We start from the raw sequence: 24,496 nt of genomic DNA, 5'->3' as shown, positions 1-24,496 counted from the left end.
CGGGAGCGTCCGCGGTCCCATTGGGCGCACAGATGCCAATCAGACTTGCCAGCTCTCCGCCCCGCCTCCGCGGGGCGCCCCGCCCCTCCCCTCGCTCTCCCAGTCAGCGCGCGGAGACTGCAGGCTCCGGCGCAAAATCCTGCGGGAGAGGGGGTGGGGCGACGGCTCTGGAGGCAGCGCGCCCGCGGGTTGCTTCGTTGTGGCTCGTCAGGCTCCCGTGGCGGCGGCGGCGGCGTTTGCCTCGGTGTCTCCCGCGCGCACTCCAGCCGCCTCCTAGCGGCGCGGCGCCCTTTCCTACGGTAAGAGCCGGCATCACCTCCGCGCTGAGGCGGGCCGCGTGGAGGTCGTTGGGTTCTGACAGAAGCGGAGGATGAAGCTGGACGAGGGAGGAGAAGAGCGGCGGGTGGTATGGAGGTGGGGGGTGTGGGGGCATCGCGTAGTCCTCCCGGCCCGTGACTTCCTCGGCAGCCGCCGGCACCTGCGCTCCGGGACGCTATCATTTGGCCGGTGGCGGAGGCTCAGCCTCCCTCCTCCCGAACCCGCGCTGTCCTCGAGCCTTGATGGTGATGGGCCGAAGCCCAGCGCCGCCTCCCGCCCCTCCGCCCCCTCCCAAGTCCCCTCTCCTTCGCTTCCTTCCCCTGGCGCTATGTTTGGGGCGCGTCGGGTCCTGGAGGGAGTGCGGGGTCATCGGGTGGCCGAGCCGGGGTCGGCGGGGAGCGGCCAGCTAGCAGTCGGAGGAGCGGGCTCGGGAGGAGGGGGCGACCCTGCGCGCGCTGGACGCCGACTGGAGGGGGTCGCTGCCCTGCTCCCACTGAGCGGGCAACAGTTTAGTTTTCTGATTCCAGCACTGACTGCGGAGCTGGCGCTGAAATCCTTGGCATGGGCCTTAAAGGGATATTTCTTGTTTGGAAACAATGCCGCGGTCCATCAGCGTGCTTCACCTTTTCTTATTTTTATCTGCCTGATGTTGACAGCCAGTGTTCTGGTATTGTTCCTTCGAGTCATGGCTTTCTAACGCAACACCTCCTTGTAGAACTTAAGAGATTATTCTGTCACTAATCTGTCACCCTTTTAATTTTTAGCCCGGCCAAAAAAGGCCCTGCTTTATAACAACATATACTGTCTAGGGAAGTACAGAATCTGGAACAATTTATTAATCTCTGTATCTACATACCAAGTAATTTTAAAATTCGTGGTGAATGTGTTAGGTATTTTGTTATTCACACTTGCTCACTTTGTTAATGGTATATTCTGTTTACTTTGAGATTGGTTGTTATTTATGGTACTTTGATTTTAGAGCTTTTGGTTAGCTTTAGCCAACTAAGCATTTGAAGATTTTTCTTTTTTTTTCCCCTTTGAGACTGGCTATAGCCTTAGTGTTTGCTCTTGTTTCTAGGGATTATGTATTTTAAAAAACTTTTTTCTCCAAAACTGGGCTTTTTCATAGATTTTTAAAATTTTAAGGGGGAATTCTGATAATTTGGAAACTAGGCACTTTAGCCTAAAGAGCCGTAAAATAGCATAACAATATAAAATCCTAACTTTTTGGAGTAAGGGTTGGTAAGTTTAAGAGAAGGAAATGGGTATCCTCTGTCAGGTGTAGTGGCTTAGCCTCTAGATTCCAGACCAATATGGAGGTGTGGTGAGAATGAGCCATGCCTGAGACCAGACACAGGTGGTTCCAGGAGCGTTTTCTTGCAGGGGAACTAGCCTGCCTCCCACACAGGTTAGTTGTGTTCCTGCATCAGGTAGTATTAAGTTAGGTGGTAGTAAAATAGGAAGTGTCTGTGTTCCAATTTTCAAACTTGCTGGTAGGGCTTGAAAATGTGGTGAACAAATAAAATATAGTATACGGTGGGGGCACTCTTGCATAGTCAAGCCTCCAAGAATAAACTTTTTTTGAGTCCAGACTGGCACTGGACAGTTGGCCCTAAAAGTCAAGTAAGTGACCTGAGCAATTTTTAAACCATGAACCTTTTTGGCTAGTCCGTTTCATTCAAAATTGCAAGGAAATTTTTTTTAAGTTTTTATTGGAGTATAGTTGATTTACAGTGTTGTGTTAGTTTCAGGTGTACAGGAAAGTGAATCAGTTATACATATAGCCACTCTTTTTTAGATTCTTTTCCTATATAGGCCATTACAGAGTATTGAGTAGAGTTCCCTGTGGTACATAATAGGTCCTTATTAGCTATCTATTTTATATATAGTAGTGTGTATATGTCAATCCCAGTCTTCCAGTATACACCCCCTGGTAAACATAAGTTTGTTTTCCACATCTGTAACTCTATTTCTCTTTTGTAGATAAGTTCATTTGTACCCTTTTTTAAAATTCCACGTATAAGCGGTATCATGTGATATTTATCTTGTCTGACTTAACTTCACTAAGTACAATAATCTCTAGGTCCATCCATGTTGCTGCAAGTGGCATTATTTTATTCTTTATTATGGCTGAGTAATATCAAGATTATAAGGAATTTGTACTGAAAAAGGCTACACTAGACTGAGCCGAAGAAAATTTAGGGTAGCATGTAGGAAAAGATGAGGATTGTCTGTGTTACCTCATTTAATCCTTTTAATCCTAGGAGGTAGCTACTGTGATTACTGTCCTCCCATGAGTTAATGTAGGTTAACTCATGTGTTCAAGATTTCTCAGCTAATAAGTTGGTGGAGGTGGAATTTACATCTAATCAATGTGATTACAAAGCTTATATTCCAAGCTGTTGTGCTTTCCCATCACAGTAAAAATGGCTTCATAGAGATTTGGTTGAAGGAGAGTAATCAATGGAAAATAATGCTGCAAAACCATAAACTGAATATTCAGTAACGCTTTGAGATCGTTGTATAATAGGCTCTGTTGAGTGTTGCTGGGAGGTAAGGATGGAGTAACCTTCCCTGTCTTTGAGGAACATCCCTGTAGTGGGAGAGAGAGATATTTGAACGAATAATGGTAACACAATGCAGTATATACTATAAGAGAGTGCCGTAGAGTGTGTGGTTTCATGGAAAGAGAATTCAGTTAAAATTCAGACAGACCAGCGTTTGAATTCCTGTTTTGATTTGTGACCTTGAACATGATACCAAACCTTTTTCATCTTTAGTTTCCTTATCTGTTAAGTGGAGAGAATAATGTTTCAAAGGGGAGTATTAGTATTAAACAAAATATGTAAAGTATTGTCACATTGGTAAGCCCTGAATAAAGAAGAAGGAAAAAATAAATTGAACAGAGTTGAGAAGGGGTTGGAGGTTTAGCAGGGAGCTATCTCTGGAACCTAAAAATGTGACTGATAATTTTGATTAGTGGGGAGGGAAGGCATCAAACACAGAACACACAGAACTGGGGGCAGGAGAACCGGAATATGGATTGTTGAGGGAATGGCAAGTAATTGTGGCTCTGTATAGAAAGTATTTTTGAAGGCCAAATTTAAATGATAATTGTATAGAAATGTGGCTGGACAATTTTAGTGGTTATAAATTGCATACTTAGATACTGAAATTATAGGAATATCTCAAGAGTTTGTGCATTGTTACATTTTCATTTAATATTTACCTTTGAATACTTATTTTCCCTACTGTCAGTTAAAATTTCATTTCCAAACATGTTCAGGCAAGCAACTATTTCATTATTTCATTGGGATACTTCATTCTAAGCTGTAAAAGAAGACTAAGGCAATTGCACCAAATTTGTGAGGTGTGTTTTGGGATTATTTAAAAAAGAAGAATCTTGGGAATTCCCTGGAGGTCCAATGGTTAGGACTCCGTGCTTCCACTGCAGAGGCCCTGGGTTCAATCCCTAGTTGAGAACTAAGATCTGCAGGATGCATGGCTCGGCCAAAAAAATTAAAGTAAGGTAAAGTAAAGAAGAGTCTTAAGTGATTGATTGCCTTCCCTTAACCACCCCCCCTTACCTACTCTATTGCCATATAGAGTCAGTATTGCAAACTACCCTTTGCATATGTATACCCTTTGACTGTCTTTTCTGAACTGAAACTTGAGATGTGACTGTTGGACAGAATGTTTTAAATTGAGACTGTCCTTGAAAAATCTAAGAAAAAGTCCCATGGTTACGTCTTCCCCTCGGGTTAGCACAGAACCGTAAATACTCCCATTGGATTTATTTATTTATTTATTTATTTATTTTTAACATCTTTATTGGAGTATAATTGCTTTACAATGTTGTGTTAGTTTCTGCTGTATAACAAAGTGAATCAGCTATACGTATACATATATTGCCACATCTCCTCCCTCTTGCGTCTCCCTCCCACCCTCCCTATCCCACCCCTCTAGGTGGTCACAAAGCACCGAGCTCCTCTCCCTGTGCTATGCGGCTGCTTGCCACTAGCTATCTATTTTACATTTGGTAGTGTGTATATGTCAGTGCTACTCTTTCACTTTGTTCCAGCTTACCCTTCCCCCTCCCCATGTCCTCAAGTCGATTCTCTACATCTGAGTCTTTATTCCTTTCCTGCCGTTAGGTTCATCAGAACCATTTTTTTTTAGATTCCATATATGTCACATTGGATTTATAAATGTGGATCCCTTTATAACCAGAATCATATGACTAAGTTGAAAATATTAAGTGACATTTAGGAAAGCTGCATTTTTAGTCCCAACTTGTTAGCTTCATGTAAATTGCTAAAATGACACAAAATAATAGAGGTGAGTTTTCAGATGAGAAAAAAAAATTACTTCCTAGAACAGGTAATTTTAGAGGACTAGGAAAGAAAATATGCTGGACTTCATTTTGAACAGGAACTAAAGCAGGAAATGGCGGTGCCTGAACCACAACCTGATAATAATCGTAACATGATTAAATTTGACATTTAATGAGAGGAAGTAAAGGCAAAAAAAGTGTACTGTATGCAGCTTTCCAGTTTCAAAAACAGTAGGGGAAGGGACTATTAAAAGTGTATCTACAGAAAGTTTGAAGACATGTAGTAGGCACTCATGTTTGTTTCATGAATGAAAGCACCTTAGTCATACATTCAGTAAAATGTCTCTTACAGGTAGCAAAAAGCTTATGAAAGTTATGTGGCACAAGTTTTGGTGCTCTACAGACCTAGGTTCAAGTTTCAATTCTACAGTCCACCAGTTTTCTAACTTTGGGCTCATTATGTAATCTTTTCTTTTTTAAAAAAAATTTTATTTATTATTTTTGGCTGCGTTGGGTCTTCGTTGCTGCGCGTGAGGCTACTCTGTTGTGGTGCGTGGGCTTCTCATTGTGGTGGCTTTTCTTGTTGAGCATGGGCTCTAGGCACATGGGCTTCAGTATTTGTGGCACGCAGGCTTCAGTAGTTCTGGCTGTTGGGCTCTAGAGGGCAAGCTCAGTAGTTGTGGCTCGCGGGCTTAGTTGCTCCGCGACACGTGGGATCTTCCTGGACCAGGGCTCGAACCCGTGTCCCCTGCATAGCCAGGCAGATTCTTCACCATTGCGCCACCAGGGAGTCCCCTCATTATGTAATCTTTTTGATGTTCAGTTTTATCTAAGCATAAAATGGGGATATCTACTTTGCAAGATTTTGAAAACTAAATGAGCTAATATATGTGAAGCACTTGATTCATTGCCTGGCTTATAAGACTTGCTCAAAAAAAAAAAAGATTGCTGCAATTGTTCAACTAAGTTGAGCAGGTATACTTTTTAAAAAAATACAATTCTCAAATAGAGTAAGGAAAGGCCGAAAATGGCAAACAAAGAAAACCTTAAAAGGAGGCAATGGATGTTACATAGGTAACAGGCAGTGTTGAATAAAGAATTGAATCATTGCCGCCACATACAACAAAAAAAGGGAAAAGATAGGGAGCGAGCTTCACGTTCTCAATTTTTTTCCTGAAGAAAGGAGGTCAGACTCATTAAACCAAATAGAGCAAATAAATAGGGTTTTGCTTTTCTAAATGACAGTAAAAAGATCACTGAAATTGGGTCTCTTGTACTGTGAATTAAGTATATAGGGAAAGGGACTTATCTTCTCAACTCTTTTAACTACCTTCTTACTCCTCAAGTTCTTTTAACAGAGAAAAGCCATTGTGCAGTTAATTGTACAGTTACAGAGAAGGCTTTAATTGCAAGTAATCCTGGTAGATAGAGCAGCTTAATTTACACAGATCCCCTAAATGTTGATTCTATGTATTAATCACATTGCCTACCAATCTACCTTTTGGTCACTGAATGTCTAAATGTACCATATGTTGAAAAATTAAACATATCTTCTTGTTCTCCGCTTGTATTCCCTGTTTTAATGAATGGTTCTGATGTTCAAGCCAAGAATCATGGAACATCCTTACTCTTTTACTCCCCATACCTTTCATGTCCAATCCATCACTGCATCTGATTATTCTCTCTACTAATTATCTTTTAATCATGCCCTATCCCAACACCTACCCCAAGTTAAAATACAAACGCTCATTGCCCACAACTAGAGAAAGCCCGCGTGCAGCAACGAAGACCCAACGCAGCCAAAGAAAAACATTAAATAAATAAATAAATAAATTTAAGAAATGCTCATTGCCACTGACTTATTTCATGCCCTCATCATTTCCTTATTGTCACTAGTCTCTACTTTTTTTTTCTGGCTGCGCGGCATATGGGATCTTAGTTCTCCCGCCAGGGATGGAATGTGAGCCCCCTGTAGTGGAAGCATAGAGTCTTAACCACTGGACCTCCAGGGAAGTCCCAGGTCTCTTTACTTTTAATTTAGCCTCGTACTAACCAGTTCTCTACACAGCTTCCTTCCAGAATGATTTTGTTGAAATACTAACATAACCATATCAAACTTATATATCCATAGTGCCTGCACATGATAGTTAATAAATACTTGGTCTCTCCATGTATCTTAAACTTAAGACAATATTAAATGACTTGCATACTTATGCCTGGAGTTTTCTTTATGGGAAAGATTTTAACTACAAATTCAATTTCTTTAATAGACAAAGGGTTTTTTATTTCTTTTTGAATGAGCATCTATTATCATTTGTATCTTTCAAGGAATTTGTCAATTTAATCTAAGTTGTTAAATTCATGGACATAAAATTGTTCATAATATTCCTTTATTATCTTCTTAATATCTGTAAGATTTGTAGCAATGTCCCCTTTCTCATTCCTGACTGTAAATTTGTGTGTTTTCTCATTTTTTTCCTGTTCAATCTGACTAGAAGTTTGTCTGTTTTATTGATACTCTCAAGAACCAGGTTTTGGTTTTCTTTATTGATTTTGTGTTCTCAATTTCAATAATTTCTCTTCTTTATTATTTCCATTTTGCTATTTACTTTGCATTTTATTTACTCTTGATTTGCTAGAATCTTAAAATGTAAACTTAATTTGTTAATTTATTGTCTTCTAGTATAAATGTTTAATGCTATAAAATTCCCTTCTAAATAGTGCTTTGGTGGCATCTCAAGTGTTGATATGTCGTGTTGTCATTTTTGTTCAATTCAAAAATCCTTGCTGATTTTGTGATTTCTTTGTTGACCCTATTGGTTATTTAAAGGTATGTACCCAAGTCTTCCAATATTTGGGGATTTTTCAGATGTTGATTTCTGATTTAATTTCACTGTGGTCAGAGAACATACGTTGTGTGATTTGAATTGTTTTGAATTTATTGAGACTTGTTTTATGGCCCAGAATATAGTGTCTCTTGGTAAATGATTCATGTGCACTTGAAAAGAATGTTGGGTGGAGTGTTCTATAAATGTCAGATCAAGTTGATTGATAGAGTTTTTCAGATCTTTTCTATCCTTACATATTTTATGTCTGCTCGTTCTCTCAATTTTTAAAAATAATTTTATTTATTTATTTATTTATGGCTGTGTCAGTTATGAGTCGTGGCACGTGGGATCTTCGTTGCGGCAGGCGGGCTTCTCTCTAGTTGTGGTGTGTTCCAGAACGTGCGGGCTCAGTAGTTGAGGTGCACAGGCTCTGTAGTTGTGGCTCACAGGCTCCAGAGCGTGTGGGCTCTGTAGTTGCAACACGCAGGCTCAGTAGTTACAGCACCTGGGCTTAGTTGCCCTGTGGCATGTGGGATCTTAGTTCTCTGACCAGGGATCTAACCAGCATCCCCTGCAATGGAAGATGGATTCTTAGGCACTGGGCCACCAGGGAAGTCCCTGTTCTCTCAGTTTTTGAGAGAAGGGTGTTGAAATCTCTGACATAACTGTGGACTTGCCAATTTCTCCTTGCAGTTTGATCAGTTTGGCTTCATATATTTTGAAGTTCTGTTACTAGACACATACATATTTAGGATTGGTATCATCTTTTGATGAATTGGATCTCTTTATCATTGTGAAATGGCCCTCTTGTAATATGCTTTTCTCTAAAGTCTACTTTATCAGTATTGCCACTCCAGCTTTCTTTTGATTAGTGTTAGTGTGATATATCTTTTTACATTTTTTAACTTTTTACCTACTTGTGTGTTTGTATTTAAAGCGGATTTCTGGTATATAGCATATAGTTTGTCCTTTTTTTTGTTTTGTTTTCTTTTAAATCCAGCATCCTAATCTCTGCCTTTTAATATAGACTATTTACATTTAATATGATTATTGATTTTGATGGGTTTAAATCTACCATCTTGCTATGTGTTTATTTGTGCAATCGGTTCTTGTTCCTTTTTTCTTTGTCTTCTTTAGTATTATTGGAGTATTTTTTTTATGACTGTCCCCTTTATTGGAGTATTAATTATCTATAGCTCTTTTTTTTTTTACTGCCTGTCTGTAGTGGCTGTATACATCTTTAACTTATCACATCTACTTTGAGTAAAACACAGCTTTTTATATCATATAAGAACCTTGTAACAGTATACTTCCATATTCCCTTCTCAGCCTTTGTACTATTGTCATACATTTTGGTTTTACATATGTTATAAATTCCACAGTATAGTTCTACTTTTTTAGCTTTAAATGGTCATTTGTCTTTCAAAGGGGTTAAAAATATTTTTTTTGTTTTTGTTTTTAGAAAAAATGCTCTTAAATTTACCCACATATTTACCATTTTCAAGGCTCTTCATTCCTTTGGAATTCTTTTTTCATCTGGTATCATTTTCCTTCTTCCTGAAAGACTTCCTTTAGTATTTATTGTAATGCTGTACTACTGATGAAATTTTTTCAGCTTTTGTATATGTGAAAAAAAATATGTATATATATATATATTTTTTATATTTTTTACATTGAACACTTCAGGAAAGAAAATAATTAAGTGATGATTCAAATGCATGAATGATTCAAATTCAAAATGCAATCCCTGGATTCAATAAATATCCTTTATAATTATACCCAGTCAATATTAGAAATGTATATAGGCACTAAGTCAGCTAACAAAATAAGTAAAATAACTATATAAAGTATAAATTTCAGGACTGGGGAACATGCATGATCAGTTAAGTCACTTTGCCACTGTAGGTGCTTTTTAAAAAACATGATTCACATTTGCTTCAATCACATACACATTCATTGCAGGTGTTTCCCACCGCACCCCCACCCCCCGGCCACACTGCATGGTATGTGGGATCTTAGTTCCCTGACCAGGGATTGAACCTGTGCCCCCTGCATTGGAAGCACAGAGTCTTAACCACTGGACCACTAGGGAAGTCCTGCAAGTGTTAAATTGGACCACTGATGGCCAACAACTTAAAACTATGATCTTAAAAGAAAATTCAGTTTAATACAAAGAAACACAAGAAGAAAATCTCAGGACCCTTGATCAGAAGTTTTGATGCCTGTCATACTACTCTGGTGTATACAAAGGTTCAAGTAAGGCTGAGAAAGAAGAATTGTTTCCTTTTCCCTTTGAAGACACGATCCAAGAAACAGAGGAATTGCACATTCTATAGCAACTAGCTATCCGTCCATACACTGCCAATAAAGGACTCCTTACATTAGTAACTAACCAAGTTTTAAAAGCCTTGGCCAGTGTTACAAAAACAGAACGTTTAGAGTAATATTTACGAATACAAGCATAATTGTTTTTTTGCCTTCTCTAAGTAATAATCTTTGAAATGCTAAAAGTGAGTTCCAGCTGTGGTTCTTTTCTGGGCGTGGGGAGCTGCAGGTGCACATGGGATGGTCTACTGATTTACCTTCTCACAGTATTCTTTGGAAGCAGTTGGATGGGGCTTGATTGTAGGAGAATCTGGGGTCCATTTGGCTGGGCAGACTTCTTCATGGGTTTCCACAAACTGAAATGCCTCCACCAAGCGGAGGGTCTCTTCCATGCTTCAGCCCACTGGGAGATCATTGACGCTCAAATGCTTGATGACTCATTGGGGTCAATTATGAAGAGACGTCGTAGTGCAAGGCCAGGACCTGCTAACAGCACACTGTAGTCTCGGGAAATCTGTTTAGTCAGATCTGACAAGAGTGTGATTTGCATGTGGCCCAAACCGCCATTCTTCCTTGGTGTTTACCCAGGCCAGGTGGGAGAAGTGGGAATCCACTGACACTGTAACGATTTCACAGTTCACATTGTGAAATTCATTGGCTTTGTCACTGAAAGCAATAATTTCTGTAGGACACACAAAGGTGAAATCCAAAGGATAGAAGAAGAGCCCTAAATATTTCCACTTAAAGTCATCAAGGCTTATTTCTTTGAACTCTCCATTGACAACAGCTGTACCCTTAAAATAGGGCGCATGCTGGGTGACGACAGGGGCATGGTATGAGGAACTGGTGCTAAAGGTGAATTTTGCTTGACCAGAACCAGACACAATGCATTTGTCAAGCACGTTCTTCAAGAAGCAGCAGGCCTAAGGGCTGCAGCAGAAATGCCCCAAGGAATGGCACTCACGTGTTGGACAAGCGAAGTCTGGAGCAACCTTCCTGCCGTGGCTGCCATCTTAAGGGTGCATGGAACCCGCGGGGCAGACAGAGAAGCAGAGAGCTGAAAAAATATTTTTGACTTTATTTTTGAAATATATTTTTGCTGGGTATAGAATTTTAGATTGACACTTTTTTTCTTTCAGGACTTTAACGATACTGCACCAGTGTCTTCTCATTGCATTTTTCCAATATGAAATCTACTGTTATCCTTATTTCTTTATATTGAAAGTGTTTTTTTTTCCCCCCGGCTGCTTTTTAAGATGATCTCTCTACCATTGGTTTTAAGCACTTTTATTATGATGTGCCTACGATGTGTTTTATGTTTCTTATGCTTGGGGTTTGTTGAGCTTCTTGGTTTGTAGATTTACCATTTTCATCAGATGTAGAAAAAGTTTGTCCATTATTTCTTTAAATAGTTTTTCTGTGTTTCTTCACTCCTCTCATTCTGGTACTCCAGTTACGCATATATTATGCCACTTGATATTGTCCCACAGCTAACTGATGCTCTGTTCATTTTTTTAAAATATTTTTTTCACTCCTTGTTTCAACTTGGATAATGTCTCCTGCTCTGTCCTCAAGATTAGTAATCTTCTTTTCAGTTTCTGATCTGCTGTTATCTCATCCAGTGTATTTTTCTTCTTAGACATTTTATTTTTCATTTCTGTAAGTTTGATTTGAATTTTGTCTATATCTTACATATTTCTCCTTTACATGTTCAATCTTTCTTCTGTCTTTTAAAAAAAATATATTTATTTATTTATCTGGTTGCGCCCAGTCTTGGTTGTGGCAGGCAGGCTCCTTAGTTGTGGCTTGCTGGCTTCTTAGTTGCAGCACATGGGCTTCTTAGTTGTGGCATGCAAACTCTTAGTTGTGGCATGTATGTGGGATCTAGTTCCCTGACCAAGGATTGAACCCGGGCTCCCTGCACTGGGAGCATGGAGTCTTATCAACTGCGCCACCAGGGAAGTCCCTCTTCTCCTTTCTTGAATACAGTTAACCTTTGAATGATGTGGGCGTTAGGGGTGCTGACTGTTCACACAGTTGAAAATCTGTGTATAACTTTATAGTTGGCCCTCCACATCCACGGTTCTGCATCTGCAGATTCAACCAATCATATAGATCATGTATTATTGTAGTATGTTTTTATTTTTTAAAAAATTTGTGTATAAGTGGAACTGCACAGTTCAGACTGTTGTTCAAGGGTCACCTGTAGAGTCTATACTAGCCGAGTTTTCAAAAAATTGTGGTAAATAATACATAACATAAAATTTATCATCTTAATAATTTTTTAAGTATATAGTTCAGTAGTGTTAATTACATTAATATTGTTGTGAAACAGCTCTCCAGAACTTCTTCATCTTGCAAATCTGAAACTCTGTATCCATTCAACAACAACTACTGTTTACTCCTTCCCTCATTCCCTGGAAGACATTCTTCTGTTTTCTGTCTCTGTGAATTCAACTATGCTAGGTACTTCAGATAAATGGAATAATACAGCCTTGGTCTTTTTGTGACTGGCTTATTTCACTTAGTGTAATATCCTCAAGATTCATCCATGTTGTGGCATGTGGCAGGATTTCCTTTAAGGCTGAATAATATTCTGTTGTATAATTTTCTTTATTCATTCACCCATTGGTGGACATGTGAGTTACTTTAATCTCTTTGCTATTGTGAATAGTGCTTCTGTGAACATGGGTATGCAGATAATGTCTTCAAGACCATGCTTTCACTTCTTTTGGGTATATACCCAGAAGTGAGATTGCTGGATCATATGGTAGTTCTATTTTCAATTTTTTGAGAAACTTCCATACTGTTTTCTATAGTGATTGCACCACTTCACCATTGCACTAACAGTGCACAAGGGTTCCAGTTTTTTCACATCATGTTAACACTCGTTATTTTCTGTTTTGTTGATAGTAGCCATCATAATGGGTATAAAGTGATATCTCATTATGGTTTTAATTTGTATTTCCCTAATGATTAGCGATGTTGAGCATCTTTTCACGTGCTTGCTGCCCATTTGTATATCATCTTTGGAGAAATGTCTATTCAAGTCATTTGCCCTTTTTTTTTTTTGCGGTACGCGGGCCTCTCACTGTTGTGGCCTCTCCCGCTGTGGAGCACAGGCTCCGGACGCGCAGGCTCAGTGGCCATGGCTTACGGGCCCAGCCGCTCCGCGGCACATGGGATCCTCCCGGACTGGGGCACGAACCCGTGTCCCCCACATCGGCAGGCAGACTCTCAACCACTGCGCCACCAGGGAAGCCCCATTTGCCCATTTTTAAATTGAGGTATTTGATATTTTGTTAAGTTGTAGTTCTTTATATATTCTGAATATTAACCCCTTATCACATACATAGTTTGCAAATATTTCCTCCCATTCCATAGGTTACCTTTTCACTCAATTGATTGTATCCTTTGATGCACAAAAGTTTTTAAGTTTGATTTAGTCCCATTTGTGTATTTTTGCTTTTATTTTCTGTTCTTTAGGTGTCACAACCAAATAAATCACTGCCAAGTACAATGTCATGAAGTTTAACCCTACATTTTCTCCTATGAGTTTTATAGTTTTAGGTTTTACTCTTAGGTCTTTAATCCACTTTGAGTTAATTTTTATATAAGATAAGGGTCCACCTTCATTCTTTTGCATGTGGATATCCATTTTTCTGCGCACAAGTTGTTGAAGAGGCTGTCCTTTCCCCATTGAGTGGGGTCTTAGCATTCTTGTCAAAGATTATTTGACCATATATGCAAGGGTTTATTTCTGGACTCTGTTCTGTCCCATTCGTCTATTTGTCCTTATGCCAGTACTATGCTGTTTTGATTACCATAGCCTTGTAATATGTTTTGAAATCAGAAAGTGTGACTCCTCCAATTTGTTGTTCTTTTACAAAATTATTTTGGCTATCTGCGGTCCCTCAAGATTCCAAATGAATTTCAGGATGAATTTTTCTGTTTCTTCAAAAAATGCCATTGGAATTTTGATAGAGATTGCATTGAATCTGTAGATTCCTTTGGGTATGGACATCTTAATAATATTAAGTTTTCCAATCAGGAACATGGGTTTCTTTCCATTTGTGTGTGTGTGCATGCATGTGTGTGAATGTATACATGTACATACATATACATACACATAAGGTGTATGTACACATGCACAGTATTTTGTATATAATAGCTGTTTTAATCATAGCACTTTTGTCATTTCTGGATTCGCTTCTTGTAACTGATTTTTCTCCTCATTATGGGTAGTATTTTCCTTTTTCTTTGCATGCCTGCTAAGTTTTGTTTGGATGCCAGACATTGTGAATTTTGTTGTTTGGAGCTGTCTTTTCTTTGTATTCTTATAAATATTTTGAGCTTTGTTTTGGAACACAGTTATGTTATTAGAAACAGTTCTTCAAGGCATGCTTTTAAAGCTTTGTTAGATGAGTCCTGAGCATCCTTTAGTACAAGGCTAATTTAGCCTTATTACTGGGGCACTGCCCTTCTCAGTATTCTAGCTGTTGCCCATTATTACAGGATTTTTCCACTCTAGCTGTGAACTCTTACCATCCCTGTGTGAACTTTGGTAATTGTTATGCCAGCTCCTTTCTGGTGGTTCTATTCCTGGCTTTAGGTAGTTTATCTTCATAAGTGTGCTGATCAACAATAATCAGCTGAAGACTCAGTGGGAATCCTCTTCAAAGCTCCAGAGCTCTTTTGTGCTCTTCTCTCCTCTCTGGTACTTTGCCCCGAGAACTCTAGTTGTTTTGCGGTCCTCGAATGCTCAAATCCGTCCTCTCAACTTGGGGAGACTGTCAGGCTCTGGTTTTCCCCTCCTAGCACTGTGTCCTGGAAACTCTACAGGCAGTACTATTAGGAAATAATAGGGCTCACTTTTTTGTTTCCTTTTTCAAAGATTATTGTCTTGCACAGCCTGTTGTCCAACGTCTGAAAAGATTTCACGTATTTTGTCCTTTTTTTTTTTTTTTTTTAGTTTTAAAGGTGGGAGGGGGAATTCTCTGACGGTCCAGTGGTGAGGACTCTGTGCTTCCACTGCGGAGGGCTGGATTCGATCCCTGGTGGGGGAACTAAGATCCTGCAAGATGCATGGTACAGCCAAAAAAAAATAAGATAAAAGGTGGGAGGATTAATCTGGTCCCTGATACTCCATCGTGGCTAAAAGTAGAAAACCCTCTTCATTAAATTTTAAAGTAATGCTTTAAAATACATAAAGTACCATTTTTAGTATTGTTTTAATTAAAACCCATGATTTTAGAATGTATTAGCTTTGGATAGCAAGAACCAAATTGTACCGTACGTTTTGACTGGATAAACGTGTTTATGTTCAGCTTCCTCAGCATTCCTGTTGTACTTGAAACAAATGTAGGAATGTATGGTGAGTCAAAAGGAAAGCAACTAATTGCATTTTCTTCTTTTTAGAACCCAGTTCTCATTGACAAAAAATGTGAGAGAGTGAAAAACATGGCTATATTATTACTAGGGCAAATTAATGAGAAGTAAGTATTAATATTTCTCTAAAGGTGTAATAATTCAGATTTTATCATCATTGGAAAATATTTGCCACAAAGACTAAAAATACCGCTGTGATCCAAAAATACCTTTTATATTTTGAGAGGTCAGTGTAACTTAACTTTGGAAATAATAGGTATTAAAGGTTGTTAAAAATCTCTGTAGAGGAAATGTAGTTAAGATGTTAGAAGAGTATGTCTAAAAATGTCTCCTCATTGATCATAGGCAACTGAAATGGCCTTTTTCTTTTGATGGAGGTGAATTATGTAAATTGGTAAAATCAAAACATAGAGTCAGTTTTCTTTTGTCTACCCTGTGCATCCCTTTCACTGCAACCACACTACATGAGAAAATAAACTTAATTATAAAAGGAAGGCTTTATGTGTATTAAGTTGATAGTGTGTGTGTAGAAAATTAACATGAGAAAGGAGATATTTTAAAACTGAATTAAAAATTACTATAGTTATTTTCTTCTTTTTTTATTTTGACATAATTTGACTTTGAAAAGTTACAAGAATTCCTGTATACGCTTCAGAGATTAACCAAATATTAAACATTTTACTGCATTTGCTTTATCCTTATTTTTATATATACAGATATACATTACTTTTTTCCTGACTCATTTGAGTCTTTATAATCCTTTAACTATGTGAACCTCAGTTTTATTTCCTAAAAACATTCTCCTACGTAAGCAAAGTATGATGATCAAAAATCAGGAAATTAACTTTGATACAATAGTATTATCTAATCTTCAGATATTATTCACATTTCACCAGTTGTCACAATACTGTCCATTATGGCAAGAGAAAATCCAGGATCACATCCTGCCTTTAGTTGTCATGTCTCTCTAATTTACTTTAAGCTGGAATAGTTGTAGAGCTATGTTTATATGTCATGATATCGACATTTTTTTAAAGTGTTGAGGCCAGTTATTTTGCTGAATGTCCTTCAATTTTAGTTTGGTTGATTTTTTTCTCGAGACTAGAGTCAGGTTATATACTTTTGGCAGGAATATCACAGACATAATGTTCTTTCCAGTACATTATATCAAGAAGCAATTGCTGCAGTTTCTCCTATTACTGGTGATGATAACTTGGATCATTTAGTTAAAAAGGTATCTGCCAGGTTTCTCCAAAGCTAAGTCATTATTTCACTCCTTGTAACTATTAAGTACGTTGTGGAGAGATACTTTGATTATGTAAATACCCTATTACTCTCAAACTTATGCATTGGCTTTAATATCTATTGATGATTATTGTACAAATCAGTTTTCAAGATGGTTGCTTAAAAGTTCTCATCACAAGGGAAAAACTATGTAACTGTGAGGTGATGGTTGTTAACTTATTGCGGTAATCATTTTGCAGTATATACATATATCAAATCATTATGTTCTACGACTTAAACTTATGCAATGTTATGTCAGTTATATCTCACTAACATTGGGGGGAAAAAAGATGGTTGCCAAATAGTGATTTTTTTTTTTCCAGTTCACCAATTTCTTCTGTGTTTATTAGCTGGCTTCCTGGTACAAAGAAGGCTTCCTGCTCCAAAGAAAGCTTCCTTCTGTTATTTATTTATTCATTCATTCATTCATTCATTTGTATCAGTATAGGCTCATTGATTTTTTTAAATTCTTTTTTTTTTAAATTTATTTTATTTATTTTATTTTTGGCTGCATTGGGTCTTCATTGCTGTGTGCGGGCTTTCTCTAGTTGCAGTGAGCAGGGGCTACTCTTCGTTGCAGTGCGCAGGCTTCTCATTGCAGTGGCTTCTTTTGTCGCGGAGCATGAGCTCTAGGTGCGTGGACTTAAGTAGTTGCAGGATACAGGCTCAGTAGTTGTGGCTCGCGGGCTCTAGAGCACAGGCTCAGTAGTTGTAGCACACGGGCTTAGTTGCTCTGTGGCATGTGGGATCTTCCCGGACCAGGAAAGTACCCATGTCCCCTGCATTGGCAGGCGGATTCTTAACCACTGCATCACCAGGGAAGCCCTGATTCTTATTTTATTCTTCTGACACTGTCCCTATTATTCTTTGAGCACTTTAATTTCTGACCCAACAAGTTGTTCCAGGATCACCTTGCACTGTCTCTATGCCAGCCCTGGAATCAGACATTTCTCTAAGGGGCCTTGATTCTTTACTGTAGATTAGTATTTAGAGATTTGGTTGTTAGATGTGCTTATTGCTACTGAGGAATCATTGTGTCTAGGCCCTCTTAGTGGATATAGCTAAGTGCATTGTATATGTGTGAGCATCTATGTATGTGGATGTGTGTAATACACCTATATTTTTTAGAAAGGATTATTGAGTTAACCAGTATCATGGCTGCTAAAAATTTAAAAAGTGAATATATCCTTAGGCTGCATGACCAAGTGATCATGTCCCTATTAGTAGACGTTATAAGTCCACAGTGTTTTGCATTCTTCAAATAGGTTGTTTTGTTGGCCAACTAGATTCCAGGAATTTAGATCTTATCTGATAAGGAAGATGACCTGGATAGTGAGAGGTTTGAAAGGCATGTTATGTGAAGAACAGTTGAAGGAGCTAGGAATATTTAATCTGGAAAAAGAAGAGATTACAACAGCATCTACTTACTATATTATTTTATGTGAAGGCAGAAGATGGAAATTTATTCTGTGCCCATTTAGAGTATATAACTAATACAGGTGAATGGAATTTAAAGAGAGACACCAATTTATCTCTGAATAAGGAAATTTTTGAGGCAAGCTCTCTTCTAATGGAGTGAACTGCCTTGAAAAAAGCCTCAAACTCAGTTATTACCTCTCTTCAATCAGAAGAAAAGTTTGCCCATTTTCGTATAGTTAATTTGTGCTGTGAGAAGTTGGAACTACTTGAAAGATGTCTCAGTATGCTGTATTTAGTGGCTTAGTTAATTGTATGTCTCATGAGATGCATCATGAGGAAAGGGTTCTAGTCTAAATATATGTAAGAAATACTGTATACATAGTTTCCTCTTGTATATTTATAATGCACAGCAACATAGTAGGCTGTGGGAAGTCCAAAGAAAACTTGTTTGACTTTTTCTAATGTAGTGGATTTAGGGGACAGGTTAGACTAGAGATGTAATCTACATATGTAGTGGTCATTACCTACACATGGTATTTAAACTAAGATATTTTGAAGCAATCACCAAGGGACTGAGTGAAGACAGAGAAGATATCAGGGACTGAGCTCAGGGAGAAGATGGGAGCCAGCAAAGAAACTGAGGAGTAGCCAGAAAGTTAGGAGCAAACCCAAGAGAGTGGTTTCCTAGAAGCTAAGTGAATAGTGTTCCAAGAGGAGGAAGCATAGTCAGCTGCGTCGTATGAGCAACTGAGACCTGACCATTGGATTTAGCAACCTGAATTTATTCGTGTCCTTAAAGAGAACTTTCAGTAGAGTGCGGGGAGTAAAGGCATGATTGGATTGAAGAGAGGAAGTGGAGAAATTGGAGGAGACAGCAAAATTTTGCTGTGAAGGGGAGAAGAGAAATGGAATAGTTGCATTTGCTGAGCACATACCTTGTGTCTTAATACAGTCATCCCTCGGTACCTGCAGGGATTGGTTCCGGGACCCCCACTGGGGATACCAAAATCCTCTGGTGCTCAAGTCCTTTATATAAAATTGCAGAGTACTGTATAGTTGAAGAGATTAGGCAACAGTGAAAAGAATAAGCTATACACAGTTGAGCTCATGATTCTGGTTAAATAGTAGTTGTAGTACGTTTAGAAAGTACTTTCCTCTGTGGTATGGATTTGAATGGGCTAGAAATTGAAGTGTTTGTTTCCTGATTTATAGAAAATTCCCTCAGGTTAAAAGAATGTTATCAGTGTAGTGGCTATTAAATTGTGTTGCATTCCTGAGTTGCCAGGCAGCTTGGGCCAGTTGGCTTGGTAGTTAGTAGTAATATGAAGCCCAACCCCCAAACTTCATTTTTATTAGCCTTGAATTGATGATCTGGACATATTAATAATGGTATTACATGAAATAGTGAGATTTAATATGTTCATTATTTTAAAAATGACTCAGTTTTCAAGAATAGTTCACTTGTCCCATAAGAAGTTATCTGGTATATTTAAAGCCATATGTCCTAATTTTAAATTGGCTACTATAACTATGGGGGAAGAAAACCCAGGGAACACAATTTGGTTCTTATTTCTATTTCATCATTAACCCTCCATCCACCTTCTTAGAACTAATTCCAAGCTCATTTCTTATATGTGTATGCTTTTGCTGTAGTTTCAGTTACTTATTGTAAGGGAGTGAAGTTGTTAGACCCCTGTGTTTAGTCTACCATTTTTTTCCTGGTGGTTTGAAATATTTAAATCTTAAATTACTCTTTAAATAATTAAGTCACTTGCACACCATTCCTTATATGTTCTTACAATTTAATTTCCTGTGATGATCTGGGCCTGGAAGAATCCAAAGTAACTTGTCAAATAGGTCAGAACAAGGAGAAAGTCATTTTAGACAGAGGAATTATCACCAGGTCTAGAAGGCAAGCATGAAAATATATTTGGTAACCCACATGGCCTGACTGTAGGATATGTATATGGATGGCAGATTGGAGTGGGTAGGTTGTGTGTGGAAGAAGGTAGAGATGATGGATGCTACTGATTATAAAAGCAGTGAATCTATGATAAGGTTGTAAAAGAAGGTCTTTTGTTTACTATGCTGATTAAACTCTTTTCTTACATAGTAGGAAATCATTAGAGATTTTTTAAGAAGGAGAGAAACATGTTGAGGTCAGTATTTTAGAAAGATAAATAGTGAAAGTGAAGAAATAATAAGAGACTGTCAGAGTAGTCCTCGTAGTAGATAATATGGGCTTGCACCAGGTCTGTGGTAGTGGGGCCAGGGAGGGGTTATATGAGAGATGTTTTGGCGGTGTGACAGGTAGATGCATTGATTTATTCCTTCATATTTATTGAATGGTTCCTGTGTGCCAGGTAGAGAATTTGTGGTGTTGGGAAAGGAAAGGAGACAAAGATTCTAGGGTTCCTTGCTTAAGTACCAAATTGAGTAGATAATAAAAGAATAGTAGATTTGAGGAGGAAAAATGCATTTTAGATTTGTTTTCCCTGGAGGTAGTTGTAACAGCTTCACAGAAGAGCTTAAGCTTGGTTCTGTATTTTCTGTTTAGTATCTTGAATTTATAAAAAGAATTGAAACTGGGTGTCTTCCCTTTACTTCCCTCTGTTAGAAATAACAGAAGTAAAGTTGCAGCTGTTGTTAGTTTAGAATCCTATTTTAGAATATTTAAATTTTGCTTTTCAGTTGAGTCAGGAACTCAAAAGATTGTCATTAGCACTTAAAAAATACATGTTAAAAAATAAATTTAGGTATTAGTAAAAATGAAGTAGAATCACAGAATTTTCCCTTCACTAAAAACCAAATGAAAATAGGAAAAAGTGGGTGGGGGAAGGAGAGGGCAAAAAAGTGGAATAGAAGGGCTTCCCTGGTGGCGCAGTGGTTGAGAGTCCGCCTGCCGATGCAGGGGACGCGGGTTCGTGCCCTGGTCCAGGAGGATCCCACACGCCGCGGAGTGGCTGGGCCCGTGAGCCGCGGCCGCTGAGCGTGCAAGTCCGGAGCCTGTGCTCTGCAACGGGAGAGGCCACAACAGTGAGAGCCCGCGTACCACAAAAAAAAAGGAATAGAAGCACACGAGAAAGGGGTATGTACAACCTTATGCCAAATACTTCAAAAAGTGGAGGCCAGGAAAGAATGAGAAGATACTGGGTGTATCTGTCAAGGTTTATAATTCCAGCCCCATATCCCAGAAGCCAGACTAAGGAAAGATGAGGCCTGCAAAACAGGAGGTATCCTCACTAACACTGTCCAGCGAAGCAGATCTAAGAGATGAGTAGGAAGCATAAAGTCAACGAAAAATCCTTGAGAAGACCCGCATACTAATGCTGAATCTCACACTTCAGGGAGCATTGACATTTTGAAAGGCACTCTTGTTAAGGGCAAGAACCAAAGCCCATGAAGGTAGGATAGCCCTCTGACTGGGGGGATGGATCCTGGTATAGGACACTTAATGACGTTTCAGCAGTGGCTCTACGCAAAGTCCAAACTAAGCTTTCTTTGTCCATTTCCTGCATTGATGGGTTATAGAAAAATAGATTAAAAGCAGTATCCAGATCTCAAATTGAAGTTTGTGTGTGGTGTGTGCATGCACATGTGTGCATAGAAATAAAAATGTTCCCAGCTAAGGTAAAAAGGATGTTGAAGTTGTCAAGGAGAATCCATTAGATATCAAAATAAGTAGGAGCTCAGTGTAGCACTCCCCATGTTAAACACGATCAAGATTTTTTTAGAAGATGGCATGATAACTCTACAAATACACTCCAGGAAAAAAATAAGTGAAACAAATGACCATGAAAAGACAATAAGACTGTCCTACCTAAGCATAACTTGTATCCATGGAATAGAGACTCCACCAAATGGAACAGAAAAAGATTTCAGAAATATCATGCAAAAATTACATTTGCAGGTTGAAAGGCTCTGAACACCAGGAAGAAAAATTGTGAAATGTTGAAGAATGACTACACCCTAGTAGTTAGTAACTTTAGAAATAAGCAGAGAATTATTTTGGCATCCTGGCAAAAAAGAAAACCTGACCTATATGTGGTGTGGGGGGGAATCTAGCTGACTGCAAACTTCTCAGTTACGTACAATTCCAAAAGACATTTGAACAATATTTACAAAGTTTTGATGGCAAAAAAAGTATATATCAAAAGTATTATACTCAGCAGTATCAGATTTGGTTTGGCTGCTGATAACAATGGTTAAAACTATAAGAATTTATAATCTTGGATACAAGAAATATGGAGGTAGACAGTCAGAACTGGTAAGGTGGCTTCATCCGGCAACCTAGGTTCCTTCCTATCTATGAATACACCTGGCTTCTGGTCTCAATATCACTGTCCATGGTGGCTGCTGAAGCTTTGGCCATTAAAACAGCATTCCAATGAGCAGGAAATAGAAAGGGGGGAAAGAACCAAGGACTTTCTCCAACTGAGTGAGATTCTTTTAAGGGGCCTAACTTGGAAGTTCCACCTAATACCGCTGTATCTGGACCAGAACATAGTCACAGCCAGACTTGGCTTAGGAAAGGTCTTTATTTTGGGCAACAATGTGTCCAGCAAAACGTTTGCAAAAGGAAAAGGAGGATGGAATAATGGGAGTCAATTAGCGATCTTTGGTGATTTTTTTTTTACAGGTGTCCTCTTCTTTTTTTTTTTTTTTGCGGTATGCGGGCCTCTCACAGTTGTGGCCTCTCCCGTTGCGGAGCACAGGCTCCGGACGTGCAGGCCCAGCGGCCATGGCCCACGGGCCCAGCCGCTCCGTGGCATGTGGGATCTTCCCGGACTGGGGCACGAACCCGTGTCCCCTACATCAGCAGGCGGACTCTCAACCACTGCGCCACCAGGGAAGCCCATACAGTGTCCTCTTCTTTATCAGCCCTTTCTTCTTCTCATGTCACCTTGACTTCTATCTTCTCCACTTCATTTAAATTGCTCTTCCCAAGTTCATTCTAACCTCTGTTTTGTTTAATCCAATGATCTGTTAGCAGCCTACTCCTTTGTAAAAGACCTTCCTCTCTTGGATTCTGTGACATCGCACTCACCTGCTTTCTTTCTACTCATTTTCTGTTCTTGGCCTCTCTTGTTTCACTTCTCTGAATAGTAGTCGACTTGATGCTGAACCCTTTTCTTCTCTAATTGTACTCTTCTTAGTTGATATGTCACGTGATTTTATTGAAGTCATCTCTGAGCACAGGTCTTAAGTATACTTTAGTTTTGACAAATGCATATACCTGTGTAACCCACCTCTGATTTTAAATATTGACTATGTGTTCATGGCTTCTATACTCATATCTCCATCTTTATCTTGAGCTCAGACTCAAGTATGTAACTACTTGTTTGACATCTTTATTTTTATGTCAAATAGGTATTGTCACCTTAACAGGTCTAAAACTATTTTTTTGTACTTCATAAACCATTTTTAAAATTAATTTTTATTGGAGTACTTTACAATGTTGTTCATAAACCTTTTTAAAAAAAAATATGCATCCATCTCAGAAAAATGGTTCAAACCCAAAACCTAGATTCTTCTCCCTAATCCCTCCCCCAACCTGCCCCATCCTAGTCCATTTCTAGATCTTGTTGATTTTACCCATAAATAAGCTTCCTTTCTGTTCCTTAAAAATTCTGAGCTCATTCTCACCTCAAGGTCTTGGTGTTTACTGTTCCCTCTGCTCAGAATGTCCTCCCTCAATTCTTAGCATAGCTGGTTGTCCTCATCCTTCAGATCTCAATTCACGTGTCATCTCAGAGGGGACTTCTTTGGCTATCTTTTCCAAAGGTACCCCACTCCATCCCAACTATATCTCCCTGTTTATTTCCTTGATAGCACCACCTCAACACAAAATTATATTGTTTGCTGTTCATTTTCTATCTTCTTTTTCTGCATTGTAAGTTTCGTCACGGCAGGAACCTTGTTTCTTGTTCACTGTTGTGACCTTAGTGCCTACAACAATGCAATATTAGTAAGTGTTCAGTAAATAAATATTTTTATTAATATATTAATTTTAATTAATATTTATATTAATATTTATTAATGTATTTATCAGATACTGGCTGAAACATCTCTAGTATTTTTCAAATTTTGTTCATGGTATTTTTAATGAGGTATAGGTAGCAATTTTTAATCTAAATAAATTCATTTTGATGATCTATTAAATCTTTAAACCATTTGACTATCATTTCATGCATTATCATTTGTTACCTGTAACACTAATTTAGTTAATGTTTTTACTAGAGGCCTCTGATAACATATCCATATTTGAATGATGACTGAACGGTTGATGTAAAAAATTTCTTGTGAGTAAATGAGGAAGTTAAACCATTTAGATTGTATTTTGTTATTGATTTTTCCAAATGGCACAACAGTCAAAACAAGAATCACTTACATAATACAGTATCAATTAAGTATTTGAAGGACCTTTTAAGTATTTAAAAAAAAAAAAAAGCCCAAAGGAATGCTACTGGTAGAGATTTTGTGGGTACGTGCTAAAGTTAAGAAACTTAAAATTCAAAGAGCTGCTTTTAAAGGACATACAGGGTGGGTTGGCTGTACACATCAGGAAGTTCTACAGAGGGTTTTGTGGGTATTAAGATTA

The 24,496-nt window shown here is 38.5% G+C and overlaps 1 protein-coding gene and 1 pseudogene across 3 annotated transcripts in view; one reads left to right on the top strand and one right to left on the bottom strand.

Annotated features, from left to right (window-relative positions):
- The first annotated feature begins 174 nt into the window (after window positions 1-174).
- Window positions 175-24,496, top strand: part of PHTF2 (putative homeodomain transcription factor 2) — a 112,902-nt gene continuing 88,580 nt past the window's right edge. For both annotated transcript variants that reach the window (XM_082661933.1, XM_082661932.1), the window contains exon 1: window positions 175-299. The gene's annotated coding sequence lies outside the window, so the exon portion shown is untranslated. The remainder of the gene's footprint in view (window positions 300-24,496) is intronic.
- Window positions 10,050-10,816, bottom strand: LOC309827222 (thioredoxin-dependent peroxide reductase, mitochondrial-like; annotated as a pseudogene). The gene has a single exon. The product of its transcript is annotated as a thioredoxin-dependent peroxide reductase, mitochondrial-like (transcript).

This window comes from Grampus griseus (genome assembly GCF_964374135.1).
Source record: "Grampus griseus genome assembly, chromosome: 9".
NCBI classification, from domain to species: Eukaryota; Metazoa; Chordata; class Mammalia; order Artiodactyla; family Delphinidae; genus Grampus; species Grampus griseus.
The sequence above is the reverse complement of the archived record's forward strand: the minus strand, read 5'-3'. Positions and strand labels throughout refer to the sequence as shown.